The 19,896-nt window shown below is 46.7% G+C and overlaps 1 long non-coding RNA gene across 1 annotated transcript; it reads left to right on the plus strand.

Moving 5' to 3' along the window:
- Positions 1-6: 6 nt before the first annotated feature.
- Positions 7-15,029, plus strand: LOC126490788 (uncharacterized). Its single transcript, XR_007589250.1, has 3 exons — positions 7-1,028; positions 14,130-14,549; positions 14,772-15,029. It is a non-coding gene; the product is annotated as an uncharacterized lncRNA (long non-coding RNA).
- The last annotated feature ends 4,867 nt before the right edge of the window (positions 15,030-19,896 follow it).

The following is a 19,896-nucleotide window of genomic DNA, read 5'->3' on the forward strand; positions in this document are numbered from 1 at the left end:
GTTGGCACATGCCTTTAATCCCAATACATGGTTGGCAGAGGCTGGAGGATCTCAATGAACTTTTGTTTAATTAAAAATTTTATTTTATGTATATGGGTGTTTTGCCTGCATTTATATCTGTGCACCATATGCATTCCTGGTGCCAGTGAAGGCCAGGCGAGGGCATTGGATCCCCTGGAGCTGGGTTTACAGACAGTGGTGAGCCACTACCATATGGATTCTGGGATTCAAACCCTGGTGAAGAAGAGCGGCAAGTACTCTCCAATGCTGTGGAACAATCTCTCTGTACACTGTGAAGATGAGCCAGTCTGGTTGGTTTAATAAAAAACTGAAAGGCCAATAGCTAGGCAGAATTTCCAGGCACAGAGAGAGGATGTTGGGAAGAAGCAAGGGAGATGCCAGGGGATGCAGAGCAAGCAGGCGGGTACTATGGAGATGAGGTCATTAAAGTCAAAGGCAGAAAGTAAATTTGTAGAAATGGGTTGATTTAAGTTATAACTGCTAGTCAGAAATGATGGAGGAGGGTCATCTGTCTATCTGTTGCTTTCATTGGTTAATTAATAAAGAAAGCTGCTTGGCCTGATAGGGCAGAATTTAGATAGGTGGAGTAGACCGAATAGAATGCTGGGAAGAAGGGAAGTGAGCAGACACTACAGCTCTCCTGTCCAAGATGGACGCAGGTTAAGATCCTCCCTGGTAAGGCACCACCTCGTGGTGCTACACAGATTTTTAGAAATGAGTTAAGCAAGATATGAGAATTAGCCAAGAAGAGGCTAGAACTAATGGGCCAAGCAGTGTTGAAAAGAATACAGTTTCCGTGTAATTATTTCAGGTAAAGTTAGCCAGTGGCTGCGAGCCATGCGTGACAGGAAGCGGCCCACAGCTCCTTCTACACAGAAACAAGCCTAAGCCGTCAGTCAAACGTCCACAATTAATAATAAGTCTCTGTGTCATTATCGGGGAGCCAGCAGTCCCAATGAAGAAGTCCAGCTACACTCCAGCCCTTCCGTAAACTCTATGATGCAGAGGTGAGCACTGTGGTAAGACAGTCATGAATTCGGGGAAGAGCGCTCAAGCTCGGGATTCTGGCTCTGGATAGATAGAAACACGGAAGTCAGCAAGTGAAAGATGCTAACCCCGAGATGGATGAAGAAAGGGTGTAGGCACCCCTTAACCTTAGAGCATGACTCTAAGTCTTTGGGATTTACCTCTGACAAGGAAAGAGCTGGATACAAACTTACAACTGTTCTCACACCTGCTTCCTCCAGTCCCTTGGTAGCCTCCAGCCCTTCCAGCGCTGCTTAGGCTGTTTTCTTCTATGTAAAATGATTCCATGGTCTCCCACTTCCGGTCTCCTGCTGAATGAAGCCTGACTCCTTGCAACACAACAACAGGAGTGAGTCACTGGGCGGGGTGGATGGCTGTCTCTCAGTCCTGGAGTGCAGAAAACACATCAAAAAACCAAGCCACCACTGTGGCAGATTACACCTCTAATCCTTGTGCTCTGGAGGCCACACCGTGAATTCTCAGCCACCCTGGGTTACACAGTGAGACCCTGTGAGTTTGAGGCAGGGGAGCAACCTGTGCTACCAAGATTTCTCCCCTGGGTTATCACATCCTCTAAGCTTGATACCTCCCAGTCACCTCAGGATGCTGGTTGACACTAAGCAGAACAGAGGGCTAGCCTTGAAGTTCCAAATCCTGGTCCTTGTGGGCCAGGTCTCCTGTCTCTTACAGCAGGGAACATCTCCACCCACTGGCTAACAGGACCTCCACGTTATACCCTATAGCAGGGTGAGCCGAGATGTCTCATGAGCTGTGGAGAAAAGGTCCAGAGAGACACTTTGGAAGGGGAACAGCTGTCCCTAGTTAAGGCTGGCTCCTAGCTGGCCCCACGCTTTCCAGGTTCTGCTCTGGCCCTTTATATCATACAAGGGGCATAGCACCCCAGGCAATTCTCTCTCCTCCAGCCCTCAGCTATCTCTGGAGTGTGTGGGGTGCACAGCATGACCCTGGAGAGAAGCCGGGGCACCATGGATTAGACAGGTATAGATAGATGTAGACAGGTCTTGGTGAGGCTGGATGATGGGGTTGGGGAAGGAGGAACCTCTGGAGTTCAGGATGAGATATGGTATGAAGAGGGGTCCACAAGAATCTGGCCCCCTGGTGGGCCTAGTGATGCCTATTTCCACAGCCTGTGTCTGGGGGAGGTCTTCACTGACCAGCACCCCTCCTGCTGAGTGTCGGATGAACCCTGTGTGCAGAATGACCGCCACCACAGTTTCTTTCTGAAGTCTCCTTTCCAAATGTGCCCCTCGGGTGGCTGTTTCCCAAAGCCCTTGCTGCCATGGCTGAGGTCTGTGTCAGCTGCTCCACCTGAACATCCCTCCTTCCCCACAAGCTTGTCTTTCCAGGCCACCACATGCATAAGGCACTGAGAATGCTGTTGTGTTTATCTATGTTGTTCTATTATCAATAAAAACCTGGGAGTCAGATATTGGGGTGAAAACCTGATAGAGCAAAGAAACAGAGGAGGAGTGACCAGCTGACCTCCTTCCCCCCCACCCTTGTTTTTTTTTTACCTGAGACCCAGCCCAGCTTGTCTCTCTCCACATGTTCCAGACCAAAAAGACCGAGAGTCTCAAGTGTAGGCGGATTTTCCGTCAGGACCATTGATTCCCAAATTGCTGTGGAACAATCTTTCCATGGTTCTCTCTCCCCCTTCCCCTATCTTGGCCTCTTCTCTCTGTCACCAGCCTCCTCAGAGGTCCTCTCTTTGGAGACTGGGGGCCTCTTCTGCCTCAGCCACTTGCTTTTCCCCACCCCACCCCCCAGAACATTCTTCCCTAGCTCTTACAATCTTCTCCGTGTTATTTCTTCAGAAAGGCCTGCCCCTCCTTTAGCCTCTCCATCCTTGTCTTAGTTGGAGTTACTCTTGCTGTGATGAAACGCCATGACCAAAAGCACCTTGGGGAGGAAAGGGTTTATTTGACTTACATTTCCACATCACAGTTTATCATCACAAGAAATTAGAGCAAGAACTAAACAGGTCATGGACCTGGAGAAAGGAACTAATGCGGAAGCCATGGAGGCATACTGCTTGCTGGTTGTGGCTTGTTCAACCTGCTTTCTTTTTTTCTTATATTCTCTCTCTCTCTCTCTCTCTCTCTCTCTCTCGTTGTTTTGGGATTTTGTTTGTTTGTTTGTTTTGAGATAGGGTTTCTCTGTGTAAGTCCTAGAACTTCCTCTGCAGATCAGGCTGGCCTTGAACTCACAGAGCTCCATCTGCCTCTGTTTCCTGAGTGCTGGGATTGAAGGTGTGTACCACCACCACTTGCTTCACTTGCTTATACCACCCAGGACCACCAGCCCAGGGTTGGTTCCACTCGCAATAGGCTGGGCCCACCCATATCAACCACTAATCAAAACTGCTCTACAGGCTTGCCTGCAGCACATTCTTAATCTTATGTAGGTATGTAGGCATTTTCTCAGCTGAGGTTCCCTCCTCTCAGATTATGCTACTTGTGTCAAATTGACTAAAAAAACTAGACAACACAATCCCCTGCCCAGTGTTTCTTGTGGGGAGTATAGGAATAGTGGGCTCTAGTTGGAAGAGAAAGAGAGCTAATGTAGGCTCATGTTCTGCAAGAGCTGGGCCAACCACAGTCTTCCCTGCTTTGAACTGGCTCATCATGATGCCTCCCGCTAGTCTGGAAGCGCCCTTGATAGGCAGATAGTCCTTGATATTCTGAAAGTCTAGAACATCACCAGTGCTGCTCGTACACAAATCTTGCAGGGTTTGTTGGGGGGGGGGGGATTTGCTTGTTTTGATCTTGCTTTGTTTGCTTTCAGCCTATAACAACTGGTATTCCAAAGAGGTCTCCCATCCAAGTACTAAGTATTGATTTGCTTCCAAATCAGATGAGATTGGATGTGTTCAGGGTGGTATGTTGTCAGCTGTCTGTCCTGAGACAAGGCCATAATGGCCTCAGATTCACTGTATAGCTGTGTTGGCTGGGTTTTTTGATACAAGCTTGATTCGTCTGAGAGGAGGAAAACTCAATTGAGAAGATGCCTCCATAAGATTGGCTTGTCGGCAAGTCTGTGGGGCATCTTATCAATAACTGTTGATAACACACACACAATGACTGACTATTACCTGGAAGTATAAGATGAAATTAACCTTTTCCTCCCCAATTGCTTTTGGTCCTAGTCTAAATCACAGCAATAGAAACCCTACCTAAGTCAGTAGCTAAAATTGACAGTCCTGCCTCAGTTTCCCAAGTGTTAGGCACTCCCATGCCTGGCTTGCTTGTTTGTCCAAGATGAGGTCTCTTGTAGCCCTGTGGAGCTTTATTGTGAATACCCCTGCCTATAGCTCATTTGAGCTCTTGTGATTTCAAGACAAGAAGAGACCACTGAATTGCTTGCCCATGGGTAGTGCCCATGGGCAGTAACTGACAGCATCTTTCTTACTTGTGATGAGCTGCCCTGGGAGGGAGAGCTGGCATAGGTACCAATGTAACTTCATCAATGCCTGTGGATGCCAGGTCCAAAAATACTACCTTGACACATACTTGCTAGAGCCTTTTCTCACTGACAAAGGGACTGAAGGAATTTCCTCCTTCCACAATGGTCTTGTCACTTGGCATCTGTCCATGGGGCTGGTAGCCCTGACATTCTGGATACCAGCCTGGCCAACTTGGATGGAGATACATTCATATATGGTGGCTATAGATTAGGCTGTGGTTGTTTGGAAAAGAAATGGCTCTCAAAGTGAATGGCACTATTAGGAGGTGTATCTTTGTTGAAGTAATGTTGTAGAATATTATTTTAAGGTGTGTTACATTTGTCTATGCTGTGGAACATTTGTATAATGTTGCAAAGATGGGTGACATTCTTTCTCTTATGTTGCATTTGTTTAACTCTGTGAAGCTGTGTTGCTTTGCCTATCTAAAACACCTGATTGGTCTAATAAAGAGCTGAATGGCCAATAGTAAGGCAGGAGAAAGGATAGGCAGGGCTGACAGGCAGAGAGAATAAATAGAAGGAGAACTGGGGGAGGTAGACGGAAGAGGAGCATGAGAACAAGGAGAGAGGATGCTAAGGGCCCAGCCACCCAGCCAGTCAGGGGGTAAGAGTGAAAATAAGATTACAGAAGTAAGAAAAGGAAAGAGTCCAGAGGTAAAAGGTAGATGGGTTAATTTAAGAAAAGCTGACTAGAAACAAAGTCAAGCTAAGGCTAGGCACGTATAAGAAAGAATTAAGTCTCTGTGTGTGGTTTGGGAACTGGGTGGCGAGTCCCCCAAAGAGTAAGAAGAGTAAAACAACTAATAAAAAAATTTTTTAAAAAGTTAAAAAACAAAAAACAAAACAAAACAAAAAGAGTAAAACAACCAATAATAGCATTTTGTCATTCCAGCGTGGGGCTAGAGTCAAAGAAAATCCAACAGCAGAGTAGATATGGCCTTTTGGAGGAAGTGTGTCACTGTAGAGGTCGGCTTTGAGGTCTCACTTATCCAAGCTACTCCCAGTGAGATAGATCACTTCCTGTTACCTCCACAAGATGGAGGGCTCTCAGCCCCTTCTCTGCCACCACCATGTCTGCCTGCATGCCACCATGATGATAATGAACTAAACCTCTGAAAATGTGAGCCACCCCAATTCAATGTTTTCCTTTACAAGAGTTGCCATGGTTACGGTGTCTCTTCACAGCAATAGAAACCCTGACTAAGACAAAGGCCAAGGCTACAGGAACAGATACCAGGTGCTGGTTACTGTCCTCGGCAAGCTCGAAATAGAGGTCAGGTAACCACGATCCAGGATGTTACCTCCAAAGTTTCTTTTCTTGTTCAGAGATTACACTTAGTAATAGACAAACGCATCCTGGGGACTTGTATTTGCACAGGGTTTCTGCATCCCTAACATCACAGGTCTATTCTCAGGCTTTCCCTGAACTACTGTGTTGTTTGTTTTTATTTCAAACGGTTTTATTTAAATGCCAAAGACATATATTATAGATCGGGAACTGGTCTGTTTTTTGAAAATTTAATTTTGTGAATACTAGAAAGATTTTTGCCTTTTTTTCCCACTTCAAATTGTCTTAGTAGTTGAACTGGCACTTCCTGAAGAGCTCCTACTGACATGGGACTCAAGATGACAAGGGGCTCTATAGACAAGCTGCCCTATGGCTCTCTGTAGGCCCAGCTCCTACTCATCCAAGTGCTAATTACTTTATCACAGATGTGGATCTTTTGCTGTAGTAAATTCCACTCAATGGATTTTTGTTTTGATTATGTGCCTGTGTCTGTGCACTGGTGTGGGCGGGAAAATCATATTAGGAGATGAAAATTTTATTTCTAACATCAGTCTTGCTGTGGGAAACCTGGGCACCAGCAATTACACTTTGGTTTGGTTTTTAGATATGTCTTCACTTTATTCCATTGCATTTACTATGTTTGTTCTCTGAAATAGCGTGGAAGTAATTCCTTTAACTTTCTAGTGGTAGTTCTCTGTTGTTTAGCACACCTGTGCAAACTTTTGTTGTTCCCAGTGTCCAGGTTAACTAGTCCAGGAAGCTTTCCTCGTACAAATGGTTCTTTCTTTCTTTCTTTCTTTCTTTCTTTCTTTCTTTCTTTCTTTCTTTCTCTCTCTCTTTCTTTCTCTTTCTTCTTCTTTCTTTCCTTTCTTCTTTCTTTTCTTTCCTTCCTTCCTTCCTTCCTTCCTTCCTTCCTTCCTTCCTTCCTTCCTTCCTTCCTTCCTTTCTTCCTGTCTGTCTGTGCAGGTGCTTATGTGTAAGGGGTTGTCAGAGGACAATCTTAGGTATTGTTCCCCAAGCACTGTCCACCTTCTTATGTTTTTTGAGACAGGGTCTCTAATTGGCTTGGAACTTGCCAAACAGGCTAGATTGGCTGGCCTTTGAGCCCCCAAGGACCCCCTTATCTTTGCCTCCCCTTTTGGGTTCTGGTGATTGGATTCAAGTCTTTGGACTTGCAAATCAAGCATTTTGCCAACCAAACTATCCCCCCAGTCCTCCACTGTACCCCCACATTTTGAGACAAGGTTTCATGTAGCTCAGGCTGGTCAGGAACTTGCTATCTAGCTGAGGATGACCTTGAATTCCTCCTCTACTTCAGCCCCCCTGGGGCCGGCATTACAGGCACGTACCACCACACCCAGGTTATGTGGTGCTGGGGTGGAACCCAAGGCTTCATGCATGCCAGGCAAGCACTCTACCGCTGACATACATTCCCAGACTCTTGCATAATTATTTTCTACCAAAAATAAAAACACAGAAAACAGATCAGAGACCTCTAACAGTACACTCTAAGAACTGGAATAGAAATCTTCTCCCCTCCATTTGCTCATCTTCTGCACCCACCTTTTATTTTCTCAGTAGAATTGTACCATAAATCTCAATGGCTTTATTCAGGTTGCCAGAATGCAGAGATGCAGCTGTTTAACTGTCACACCCTCCAGATCCGTAAGAGTCTTGGTCTACACTTCCTGTTTGTCCATCTCACAGGCTGGGACGACCTTCTTTGTACAGAGCACTAACACCCACAGACACTTAGACACCCCTTCAGTGCCCCTCGCCATGTCTCCATATGAACCCCAAGAGCATTTCCCTGATGCCACCTCTGCCTGGATCTATAGAAGTCTACAATAGCAGAAGGTGGGAACCAAGGCTAATGGGCACGCATTTCCTCTGTCTCTGTTGTCCAGTGTTCTGCTCTCTGTCATGGTCTGGGATCAGCCCAGACCACAAATTATTTCTCTGACCAGAGGGGAGGCATAGGAAGAAAGACACAAATCACATGACTTTATTGGGGGGGAGTTTTTAGGGATCCCTCATGAAATCCTGAGTTCACATCCTGAAAATTCACCCGTGTTTATTCTCTAAACAACTTTTATACCAAAAGGTAAACTGAGGGTGAAATTCATTTGTATTCTGTTTTTTAGGTAGCCAGAAGAATGACAGCGGTCTCATCCACACCTATCTATGCCCATTTTGCTACATCTTTCCATCTATGCCTGCTCTGTCACGTAGACTGGATTAATACCTCTTTCCCAGGTGACCTCCCCAATTACAAAGAAAGAGCAGAGCGACATTATCATATGCTGACCCTTTGTTTAGGATGGCGTCAGTTCATTCTAAACACACAGTCAGGTGACCCTTCTGTGTGGCCAGGCGCAAACTGTGGCCTGAAAGTCTGGCCACCATACAGAGTAGAAATATGGGCCTTTGTAATATGGCCCAACAATCCACTGCCTCTTATTAATTTTAATAAAACCCGTGCTTCAGTACAGGTCAGATGATTACGTCTGTCTTAGGCAAAGACTCCTTTATTTACCCAAATTTACTCTTCCTTGGAACAGGCATTTCCTGTCTTAGGCACCTGGGGAGAAGAAGCTTCAAACCTGTCTCTGACTGCTGACCTCTGTGAAGAAAAAAGATTAAGGGAGAGAAATACCTTTGGGCTCTATGTCTTAGAGCCATACTTTTTTGTCAGGAGAAATCATAATGTTTTTGAATAGTCATGTTCCTAAAGACTGTAGTCTCCTATTTAAAGGAGAGGAGAATTGCCTGAGCTGAAAATGCCTTTTTATTTATTTTTTATTATTTTATTTTATTTATTTATTTATTTGGTTTTTCGAGATAGGGTTTCTCTGTAACTTTGGAGCCTGTCCTGGAACTAGCTCTTATAGACCAGGCTGGTCTCGAATTCACAGGGATCCACCTGCCTCTGCCTCCCAAGTGCTAGGATTAAAGAAGTGTGTCACCACTGCCCAGCTGAGAATGCTTTTCTAGCTGGTCTAGAGCACTTCTTAAATTTTTTTACATTGTATTAAGACTAAAATTTCTAACATATGCATTAAACCCTAACATTTACAGGGCGTGTCAAACTTTTTTCAACATCATATAAGCAGTTACAAACATTATCAGGTCAATACCATAATTAACAATAAATCTACAATTTAACATATTTAACCTGCTTATTTATTTTTAATTGTCCTGAAGCTGTAGCGTTTTGAGGTCACCTTGTTTTAAACCTGTCTGTCAGCTCCTAGCTGACACGTGCTCCCTCAGTCTGTTGTTTGGGTATTAGGGACGAGGCAGTGCCCGATTCTCATCCCCTGCTCTGCCTGGGCACAGGCCATGCTTTCTAAGTTTAAAAGTCCCACCAGAGGTCAGTGACTGATACAGATTCTTTGGTGTCTGCCAGCGTGGCTGCTCTAAGATTGTGCCGTCACAAGCTCTGGCGGGTGTAGCTGTGTTGATTTTTTATTATGTTCTTTTAAATTTTATCTTGTAATCATAAAATTAGATTTATGTTTTATTGACTGACTCTGGGCTGCTAATTGTGGGGGTTAAATTTACTCTCTAAACTTACTCTGGTTCCTGCTTGCCTTTCGCCTGCAGGTGGGTTAGATTCAGCTGGCTACTGCACCTGAGTGTGGAATGCCCCAATCTCAGCAGTAACCTACGTGATTTTTGGGCCAAATGTTGTATTTTGTTAAAAATTTTTATGTGCTTAGCAAGCGATAAAAGTTGCAGCTCCACGACCATCACGCTTATAGATTTTAAGTATCTCTGTCATTGTTTTTGTTTTACTTTAACTTTTTTCATTATTAATATATATCTGAATACTTTTTAATTATATATATATAACTTATTATTTACAAATTTTTACTCTCAATTTTTTTGCTTTTATGTTTTTTTTTAATTTTATTTTTTTATTTTTGAGCACTCATTACTCACCTTTTTAACCTGTGGTGTAATTTTTTGTGGGTTTTTTATGTTTTCCTCCATATGTCTGGTCACTGTTTTGGTGTTTTTTTAGGGTTTATCGATCATCCCCACATTGGGCGCCATATGTCGTGGTCCAGGACCAGCCAGGACCATGACTTATTTCTCTCACCAGAGGGGAGGCATAGGAAGAAAGACACAACTCACATGACTTTATTGGGAGGGAGTTTTTAGGGATCCCTCATGAAATCCTGAATTCACATCCTAAAAACTTACCCACGTTTATTCTTCAAAATGTAAACTGAGGGGAAAATTCATTAGCATTCTGTTTCCTAGGTCTTATTCCTAGGTACTTTTTCTGCCATGGAAGCCCCTGCTTGGAACAGTGGATGAAAAAGCAACACTGTATGTCCAGTGGCACCCAGAGACCGAGTATAAGAAAGAGGGTCACAAGCTCCCAGTCAAAAACAGCCCCGCTTCTCTCCTGCAGACTTACGCATTCACACAGTACGGAGTCTTTCTCCGCTCCACCAGCCAGCTCCCAAAGAATAGCACAGAGACCTCTTATTAATTATGAAAGCTTGGCCTTAGCTTAGGCTTATCCCACTACTTCTTATAACTTAAATTAACCTGCTTTTATTAATCTACACTTTATCATGTGGCTTTTTACCTTTCTTTCATTCTGCATGTCCAACTCTATCCACGCCTCGTTAGCACCTCCCCTGTGTCTTGATTATCTCCTCCTACTTCCTCTCTCTGCCCAGAAGTCCCACCTATTCCTCCTGCCTACCTATTGGCTGTCCAACTTTTTATGAAACCAATCACAGCAATACATATTTACACAGTGTACCAATATCCCGCAGCACCCCACCATTCCTGAGGTCATCTATGGCTGGATGGCTCAAACACAGTTCTTCCCTATTCCGGCTGTGGGTGATGAGCCAGGCATGGAGCCACATCCGTAGGGCAGTGGTTCTCATCCTGTAGGTCATGGCCCCTTTGAGGGGTCATATATCAGAAAGCCTGCATATCAGATCTGTACTTTATAATTCATAACAGTAGCAAAATTATAGTATGAAGTAGTACTGAAAATAACTATGGTTGGAGGTCACCACAACACAAAGAACTGTGTTAAAGGGTCACAGCATTAGGAAGGTTGAGAACCACTGCCTTAGGACAGCCAGTGGCATGACTGTTCACCCCATGGCTGAGGCTTCAAGTGCAGTGTCTTCAGAGTTACCAAGGTGAGTCACTGTAGCAGTACCCTCCCTTCCCACCAGTGAGAGGGTACACTCAACCACATGACGTATCTCAACCAATGTCATACATACAGAGTGATGAGGGCCACCAGGGAGCAGAAACCATCTGGTCACCCCGTTGATCCAGTGTCAGAGAGGGCCGCTTCCTCCACCTTGCTACAGGGTGAGAGCAGAGCTGCAGAAAACTCAGTATGTGCAAGAGACGTCTTGGCTGTGTATCTACTGTGACCCTGGGCTATTTGTTACACCCCAAAATGTGCCGCTGCCTACAGCTACATCTATGGATCCAGTTCCGACTTCTGGCCTCCAGTGGATGGTCAAGAATATCAAAATCTCTCATTTGGTGTGGGGAGACAGCTCAGTGGGAAGAGAGGTCTCTGTGCAGTAACATGGCACGAACAGCCATACACATATACACACATTAATAATAATAAAACAGCAATGATAATTTGTAAATATTCATTTATTCACTCCTGTCTCTCCCCAGTTTTATTTGTCCAGGGCCTTTCCCCCAGTTTAAAAAAACCTTACTGGGTCTGATGGTGCACACCCATGCTCCCAGGTCTCAGGAGGCTGAGGCAAAAGGCCCTTAAGTTCAAAGGCAGCCTGTACTACAAGAGCCAGCCCTGTATCTAGTAATACATCTATCTCTATCTCTTCGCTGTCATTGCAGGTCCGTGAACCACCTCTAGCAGGAATTGTAGTCCCCACTAACTGTGCACGTCATTGCTCATCAGCACCTGTGGCTGTGTACCAGCCTTTCTCTTTTGGGCCACCCACCAGCTCCCAAATCTGGACACAGAGACTTACTATCAGCCATGAATGCGTTGCCTAGCTTAGGCACGTTTCTGGCTAGCTCTTTTAAATTAAATTAACCAGTTTCTCTTTAGCTCCCTTTTGCCTCCTTTCTGCATATTTTCCTTTCACAGTTTCCCCCTCATTCTCTCCTGTCTTCTCCATCTTGTCCCCCTCAGGCCTCCATTTCTCCTCCTACTTACTCTCTCTCCCTGCCTGGCAGTCCCACCTATCCTTTTCCCGATTAGCTATTGGCTGTTCATCTTTTTATCAGACCAATCAGGTGCCTTAGGCAGGCACGGTGAAACAAATGCAACACATCTTTACATAATAAAACACACATCCTTATATGAATAAATGCAGCATAAACAAATGAGCACATCTTTGCCTAGCTCAAATAGTATTCAACAACAGGCATGGACTCTGAGCAAGCTTCACTGGCTTCTCTAGCCTGCTGTACTGGCATTAAATCCTCTGGGTTTTTTTTTCTTTCTTTCTTTTTATTTATTTTTTTCTGAGAGGGTATCTCTGTATATTCTTAGCTGTCCTGTAACTCGCTCTGTAGACTATGCTGGCCTTGAATTCACAGAGACCACCTGCCTCTGCCTCCCAAGTCCTGGGATTAAAGGTGTGCACCACTGCCTGATGTCTTCCTTTTATTCTCAGGACAAGTTTGTGAGGTCATAACTTGCTGGTGCCTTGTGGGATTGTGAGTACCCTTAATTCCACTCTCAGGCTCGAAAGATCATGGTTTTGGATAGATCTGAAGCTTCACCCCACCCTTTAAGAGTCTCACTCATCAGTCTAGTTTTGCTCACCTCATCACACTTTCTTCTCTTCCTCTCTCTTAGATTAATTTCCTAGCAGTGACCACAAACCTGGCACTATAAAGCCACCATCACTTATCCCTCTGAATAAATTCCAGAGATCAGAAGTCCGAGCCCGGGTGTGGGAAAGCCAGCCCTGCTGTGGAAGGATGAGGGCTCACTCCAGCCCACCGAATCCTGAAGCTTCCCAGCAGCCTTAGCATTCCTTAGCATTGAATCTGTGTCCCTTCGCTCTGCCTCTCTGGTCACAAGGCATTCTCTCTGTGTTCCTGAGCTTCTGTGTCCCAATCTCCCTCTCCTTATAAGGACATTAATTGCTGGTCTGAGGACCCACCCTAACTTGGTGCCACCATATCGTAGCTTGATCGTAGCTGCAAAGGCCACTTCCAAATAAGGCCACAATCCCAGGTGCTGGTGGTTGGTATTGGAGCCTTACCCTTTGGGGATACAATTCATCCCCCTACACCCTTTCACATTTTCATTTTTTCTTTATCCCAGAGTAATTCCAGCCTTTAAGAGGGAGAGTAGAGGCAGGAGGATCAATAATTCAAAGCTATCATCATATGAGCCAGAGACTCTGTTCGCAAAACAAACACAAAACAAGCAAAGCAAAGCAAAACAAAAAACCCCAAAGCAAAAAGAGTGTGTGTATATTTCTTTCCTGTTCTATTTTATATCTTATTTATTTATATGTGGGTGGGTCAGGGCTCTTGTGTACCATGCCATGCCTGTGGAAGCAAGTCAGAAGCTCATTGAATTGATTCTCTCCTATCAAGTGGATTCTGGGGATCAAATTCAGTTCTTCAGGCTTGGCAGCAAGCGCCGTTACCACTGAGTCATCTCTGCGGTCCCATTTCTCCTTTTTAATATGACAGTTTTCTTATCAATTTTTGTGACATTTTTATCTTCATGTATGTGTGCATGTGTATGTGTGGCATGTATTTTGAGTGTCTACATTTTTGTGTATCTAGTTCATGTGATGTCGGTGTGGTGTTTGTAGTTTATGTGTAGTGAGTACATGTGAGGTGTACTGTGGCAGATGGGTCTTTGTGGGTATACATATGTTTCTATATTTCGTATGCATGTCTGTGATTTGTATGTAGTGGGAGTGTATTGCTATGTGTTTGTGTATCTATGCTATATATATTGCTGTTTGTATGTAGCATATGTGTCTATGTATGCTATGTGGTATATATTGCCCTGTGTCAGTGTGTGGTATGTATGACTGTCTATCTGTGCCTGGTGCCCCAACCCCGGATCCTGGCACATAAATAGTAGAACGTATGTGTCCATATTCCATATCTCTTTTTCCTTGAAATCATTTTCTGGTTCCATGCTGGAGAAATTGATTTCTGAGCTCTGTCTTCTCCTCGGGAGCTCCTCACATACAATGCTACTTTATCTGAGTTCTACATTTAAATGCACATTTATGCCCACCTCTATATATGCTCACGGCCCCCTGATTTTCCTCAGTCACCCTCTCATCATGTTTTTCAGGGCTAGGAGCAGGAGCGATTTCCTTCTCCAACTGAGCTGGTGTTTCCTGTTTATTTTGGAGAGATGCCTGAATAAGGGCCTTGATGCCCTGCTCTTAATCCCCAGATGCTTATCATGGCAAAGAAGCTCTGCAGAGGGCACTGAACTCAGGGGCTAGAGATGATCCTGGGTCTTCATAAGAACCTCAGAAGGAAGCAGGAGAGCCAGGGTGGGGCGGAGATGCCTCAGTGGAAGCAGACGGTTGAGAGGCTGTTACTGGCCTTGAAAATGGACAGAAGATGGGCCCGAGAGATGGAAGACTGGGAAATAGGTCCTTCGGGACCCTTCCTCAGGAGAGCCTGACAACTCGAGCCTGACAACTCCGCACTCTCGGTCTGCTGACATGCCCAGAGAATGATGAAGATCTTCTGTGTTAAGCCCGTAAGTTTGCGGTTGTTTGTTATGGCTATAACAAACAGAGAAATCCAGAGAAAATGGATGCAACGATTTAACTGTGTTCTCAAATGTACACTGATCGCTGCCACCATTAAGTCTCCTGCTTGGGGTGGGAGGGAGGAGAAGCCTGGGGGCCCTTTGGGGTTGCTCTTGGTCCTCCTCAGAGGTAAACTATTCATAAACATAATATTATTTTGTTTTCTGAAGTGCTGGGGACCCAGAACAAAGGACGTGTTAGGCAGACACTACTACCCAACTGTCCTCCCAACTCTACATGTTCATCAAAAACACAAACAGAACTGGAGCCAGATGTGGTGCTGGACATTTAATCCCTGTGCTGGAGACAGAGGCAGACAGATCCCTGTGAGCTCGAGGACAGCCTGGTCTACACGGTGAGTTCCAGGTGAGCCGAGGCTACTTAGTGAAACTTTGATTCAAACTAAACATATAAAAGGAATTCCAGGTAAAGTGGCTCACAATTCGTTCTTGGCACTTGGGGGTGGGTGCAAGGCAGGAAGATCTTGACTCTAAGGCCTGGTAGTTCCCCCCGCAGCAGCCTCCTCTGCCACCAAGACAGTTTCACCATCATCACCGGCAGGTGCATTTCCTCCGTTAGCTATGCCACATGTGTGCCCCTTAAAAGTGTTCACCTGGCACAGCTCGCCTGCTTACCTCTCTTCCCTGCTCCGTCTGTCTGTCTGTCTGTCTGTCTGCCTGCCTCTCTCATATCCCCACTCCAACACCGCCTTTGGCCTTTCACTCTCCCCCCTCTCTCCTCCCCCAACAAACCTCTCGCACTAGCTCTGTGTGTGTGGTGTTTGCTTAGTGGCATACCTTGGCAGGGCCCGAGAGGAACCCACTTTGCCTTTCCGTTTTTAATCATTACAAGGCTAAGCTGGACCTCATCCTTTTCACCCCAGTAGAACAAACATATCTGTATAAGAGGATCAGGGGTAGGAACATATTAACACAAGATGACAAGCTGGGTCTGGCAAGGTAGCTCAGGAGGTAAAGATGCTTGCCGCCAAGACTGGTAAGTTGAGTTTGATCCCAGGGACCCACATAGAGCACAGCGGAAGAAGAGAACTCTGTGAGTTGCCCTCTGTGGAATATATGATCGTGCCTGCATTCCCGCGCACACAAATAAATAAGTGTAGGTAAGTGGGAGGGGAGAGAGAGAGAGAGAGAGAGAGAGAGAGAGAGAGAGAGAGAGATGGGGAAGATGGCAACTGAGTTGGGGGATAAGCACCAGGGTACCCATCGTACTGGGTAGTCCTGGAAAGAGGGGAAGAGGGCACCAAGCTGAGCCAGGAACAATCACCTCCCACAGGACGTGGCCCCTTCTAGCCGGGGCTAAAGACTCCTGGGGGCCCCATCTGCCTCAGTTTTCCCATCTCCAACCTAGACCAGGTCAACCGACCTGGACCAGGATCCGGGCTCACAGGATAGAACATCCTCATCTTCAAGCCGGTGTAGGAAAGGCACCTTACCTGAGGCTCCGCCCTTGTGACTCACCCCTCCTCATGACCCCGCCCATGCCCACAGTCCCTTCCCCCCCCTGGAGTACCTGCCTAACAAAGACCAAGACCTTGGAGGGGATTGGCCACCTCCGACGACGTAGTCCTCGGCTTCTACCAAGATCCGCCCCTACAAGCAGCTGAGCCCCCTCATGCCCTCCCTCTCTCACTATTATCTGTACTACGCTCGAGTGTTCCTTCACCCTACACCGCCCTACAGCAGGCCGTTCTGATGCTCCCTGCCTTGTGACAGTCAGAGAACCAAAATCAGGGGAGGGGAAGGGAGTGTGTACTGGGGGAGGTGATTCTTCCTCGTCCGCTCCTCCGTCCTGACCTGTACGATAAACCTCAAATGGTCAGGAAGAGCGCACTTGCCAGCCGCCTGTTAGCTGTCAGGGACAAAGAGGACTTCTGAGTGGCCTTGGGTCCTCTCGTGCCCCCAGGCGGCCAGCTGCTCCAGAGAAGCGCCTGGTCCTTTTGCTCTGTAGAGTTTTTAGACAGCTGCAGGAAACCGGTGGCCTGTGTTTCCTGTGGGGACTTTTAAGTTTTTCCCTGTGGATAAGCATTCTTTTCTTCAGTTTGTTCCACGTTCTGGGATCTGCGAGCCCTCCACCCCCACTCCCCCACCCCCCACCCCAGCCACAAAATATGTTGTTTTGAAACAGCATTGTTCTGAGATTTCAAAGCCAAGGCCAGCAGTCAACACAACATTTTTTCCTCCAGCTGTAACGGTAAAACCTGGATACACTATACTGGAAAACTGGAAAAGCACACAAGATTTTAAAAGTCGCAACAGCTGCGTGGAGATAAAAACTCTCGTGGCATATTTTCCATCCAAAAGAATATTCACATTTATATCATACACCCGAGGGTCTAAACCCGGACTTCACACTTAATGTTACATACATGTTGGGTTCCTCAGGCCTTTCATCACATCCTAAGGGTCTTTGGAAACTCCATCCCACAGCTGGGATCCTCCGCTCATTCTTCCTAGACTGTCTGACCTTGTCCTTGATGTTGTGGTAAATGCGGTAGAAGGAAACCCCACGAGGAAGTGCCTCACCGTGTTCAGGGAGGCAAATTCTGGGCCAGGACTCAACTCCACTGCTGCGAAGACATTGCTCTTTGGTTCCTTGCCCAAGCCCCAGGGGAGATGGAGAATTTGTGGTTCTCCACCTGACAGAGAACAAACAGACTCAGAGAAAGGAATAACTGCCCTACACAAAGCAATTCAGTGGTGAAGTGGGAAGCCTGAGAAACTGGCCGAGAACCCAGGGGCCAGGTGGAGGGTGGAGCTGATAGCGGGATCCAGCACCTCTGTCCTAGGAGCAGACCCAGCAGGGCTCTATCCTGACAGCCAAAGGAGATCTCATTTGGGCCTTCTTCCTGCCTGCTGGCCAGCAGCTGCTAAACCGTCCCAAGGACAATGACTGGAAGTCTACTCTGCAGTCTATACATGCACACACACACACACACATACACAAACGCACACACACATGCATGCACACACGCACGCACACACACACACACGCACACACACACACACACAGGCGCGCAAGTGCACACTTGCTCACAGGAAATTTCTTCTGGGACACACCCCACCCCAAGGTCAGAAGTAAAAATTACCCAACCCAGAGAGCTGAAGTCCAAAGGCGGGGCAGGCACTTCCTATCCTCTCCTGGTGGTCTCGGAGCGTTCGTCACTCAGCAATCTCATTATCTCCCTGGTAGTGCAGGCTTCTCAATCCTCAGACAATTCAGCTGGACCCAAATGGCCAGGAAGTAGTGAAAACCACACAGAAGTCCCCAGGCTGCCCTTGCTACAAACCCCGGGCAGGTTAGGGATCACGCGAAGAATTTTGCCCCAGCACGTAGGCCACACAGTGAGATGTCACAGCCTGGGTGGACAGACAGCAGCTGTTCTAGCCTTGCCCGTGGCTCATCTAGTCCAGTCCTGGGGCTCTTGGTCTGCCACTTGGCCGAGATCCATGCTTAGACCCCCTTGGGGATGAACTCCTTGAAGCTCATTGCCTTTTCTTGGGCATTGGCTTCTCACACTATTTTGCCAATTGGTTTTTTTCAGCCTGATCTCAGTGGAGTAACTGAGTACTCTACCTCTCCGGAGGCACAGTCAACACTCCACAACCAGTGCCATACTATCTCAGTCTCCAGGCTAAGTGAACAAACATTCTGATGTGCTACAAGAAAGAAATCTACAACGATGCTCTGGTGTAGGAGATTGACAACTTGGACCGTGCCCTGAGTGCTGAAGAAACAGCACAGGAGACCAGTAATAAAAACTGTGAGATCTCAGGAAGAGGAGTCAGCAGCAGCATTTGAAACCCTGACATTAGGGGAATCAGGGACCCTCAGGCAGCGAAGCAGACAGGTGGCTCTGGGGCACCTCTGATAGCCATGGAGCCCTGGGGAACAAACGAATAGCAGCCGCCAGCTGAGGAAGATGAGTGAGGAGGAAGCCTGGAGCTGGATTGCCTGAGTTGGTTCTGGCCTCTCACTCTGATCCAGGCTGGATTCATGCGTGGATGTTGTCCTAAAACTGAAGAAGAGGCTGAGCCACCTTGGGGGAAGAGTAGGAATGTTAACTCCTGAAGTCAGAACCCATAGGCCTGCTCCCAGCCCATGGAGGGACCATATGCAGTACAATTCAAATTTTTGGTTAGGGTGATCCTCAGTGGATCACACGGCCATCACAGGACCCCTTGAGTGACATAGCTCACTCTAGGGAGTGAAGAGAACCAAGGGATGGATGGTTCATGCACATCCTCGTTTCCTTGAGCATAAGACAGATAGGATGGTGGACAGAGTACCATAGACCTGGTGAGACCTGTACTACACCTCCAAGTTCTGACACAGAGCCGGTAACTTGTATGTGAGGTTATTTGTCCTACAACAAAATGTGCAGGACCAAGGCCAAGGGGGGGACCCAGTTGCTCCAGGCCCCAAGTTCCATGTTTCCTCAGTGGAGGCTTTGTTCATAAGGGGGACAGGTTATATCTAGGCCAGATAATAAAACTGAGACCTTGCCTTCCCTGGCTTTGAGGAAGGTGTATGCTTATAGAGTATCTGAGTTTCTCTCCCGTGTTTCCCAGGGATTCATTGGGAGGGTGTGCCACTTCATGCTGGGGTAAGGTAGACAAGATGTCCCTCTGGCTGTGATCTCCTTCAAACCCTCTCTTTGCACCCAGGACAGCTTCTGCAGGGGAGGAGAGTATCTTTACACCTGGGGACAAGACTTTACAGAAAGATATGCTGGCATCTTCTGTTTGCCCCACTGCCCTACCCCTTATATTTGTGGAACCTGGCACACAAATGCCATCTCCAATAGTCATTTCTCAGGAGTAGTATAGGAGGAACAACATAGTGTGGAAGGCAGCCAGTGGAGTCCAGTCCACAGACGCCCATAGAACAAGAGGCTTGATTTCTACCATGACTAAATGGTGCTGACAGAAGCAGAAGCAACCATAACGGGCAAGAACTATCAAGCTCCTGATTTGAACAAATCAGTCTCACAGGGGAAATCATAGATGAAATTTAAACACTGTGAAATGAGTGTGTGGCACGTTCCTAATCCCAGATCAACACCAGCATCCTCCAGTCCCTCCCTCCCTCTCCCTTATTCTCTCCCTCCTTCCCTTCTTCCCCCTCCCTTCCTTTCTCTATCCCTCCCACCCCCTCCTCCTCTCCTTCTCTCTTTCTTTCTCTCCTCTCTCTCACCTTCCCCCTCTTCCTTTCCTTCCTCTCTCACTCTCTTCCCCTCCTCTCCCCATCCCCCTCTCTCTATCACTCTCCCCCCTC

Source organism: Alexandromys fortis, unplaced genomic scaffold, assembly GCF_014885135.2.
Source record: "Alexandromys fortis isolate MF-2015 unplaced genomic scaffold, M_Fortis_MF-2015_v1.1 scaffold_254, whole genome shotgun sequence".
Taxonomy (NCBI): Eukaryota; Metazoa; Chordata; class Mammalia; order Rodentia; family Cricetidae; genus Alexandromys; species Alexandromys fortis.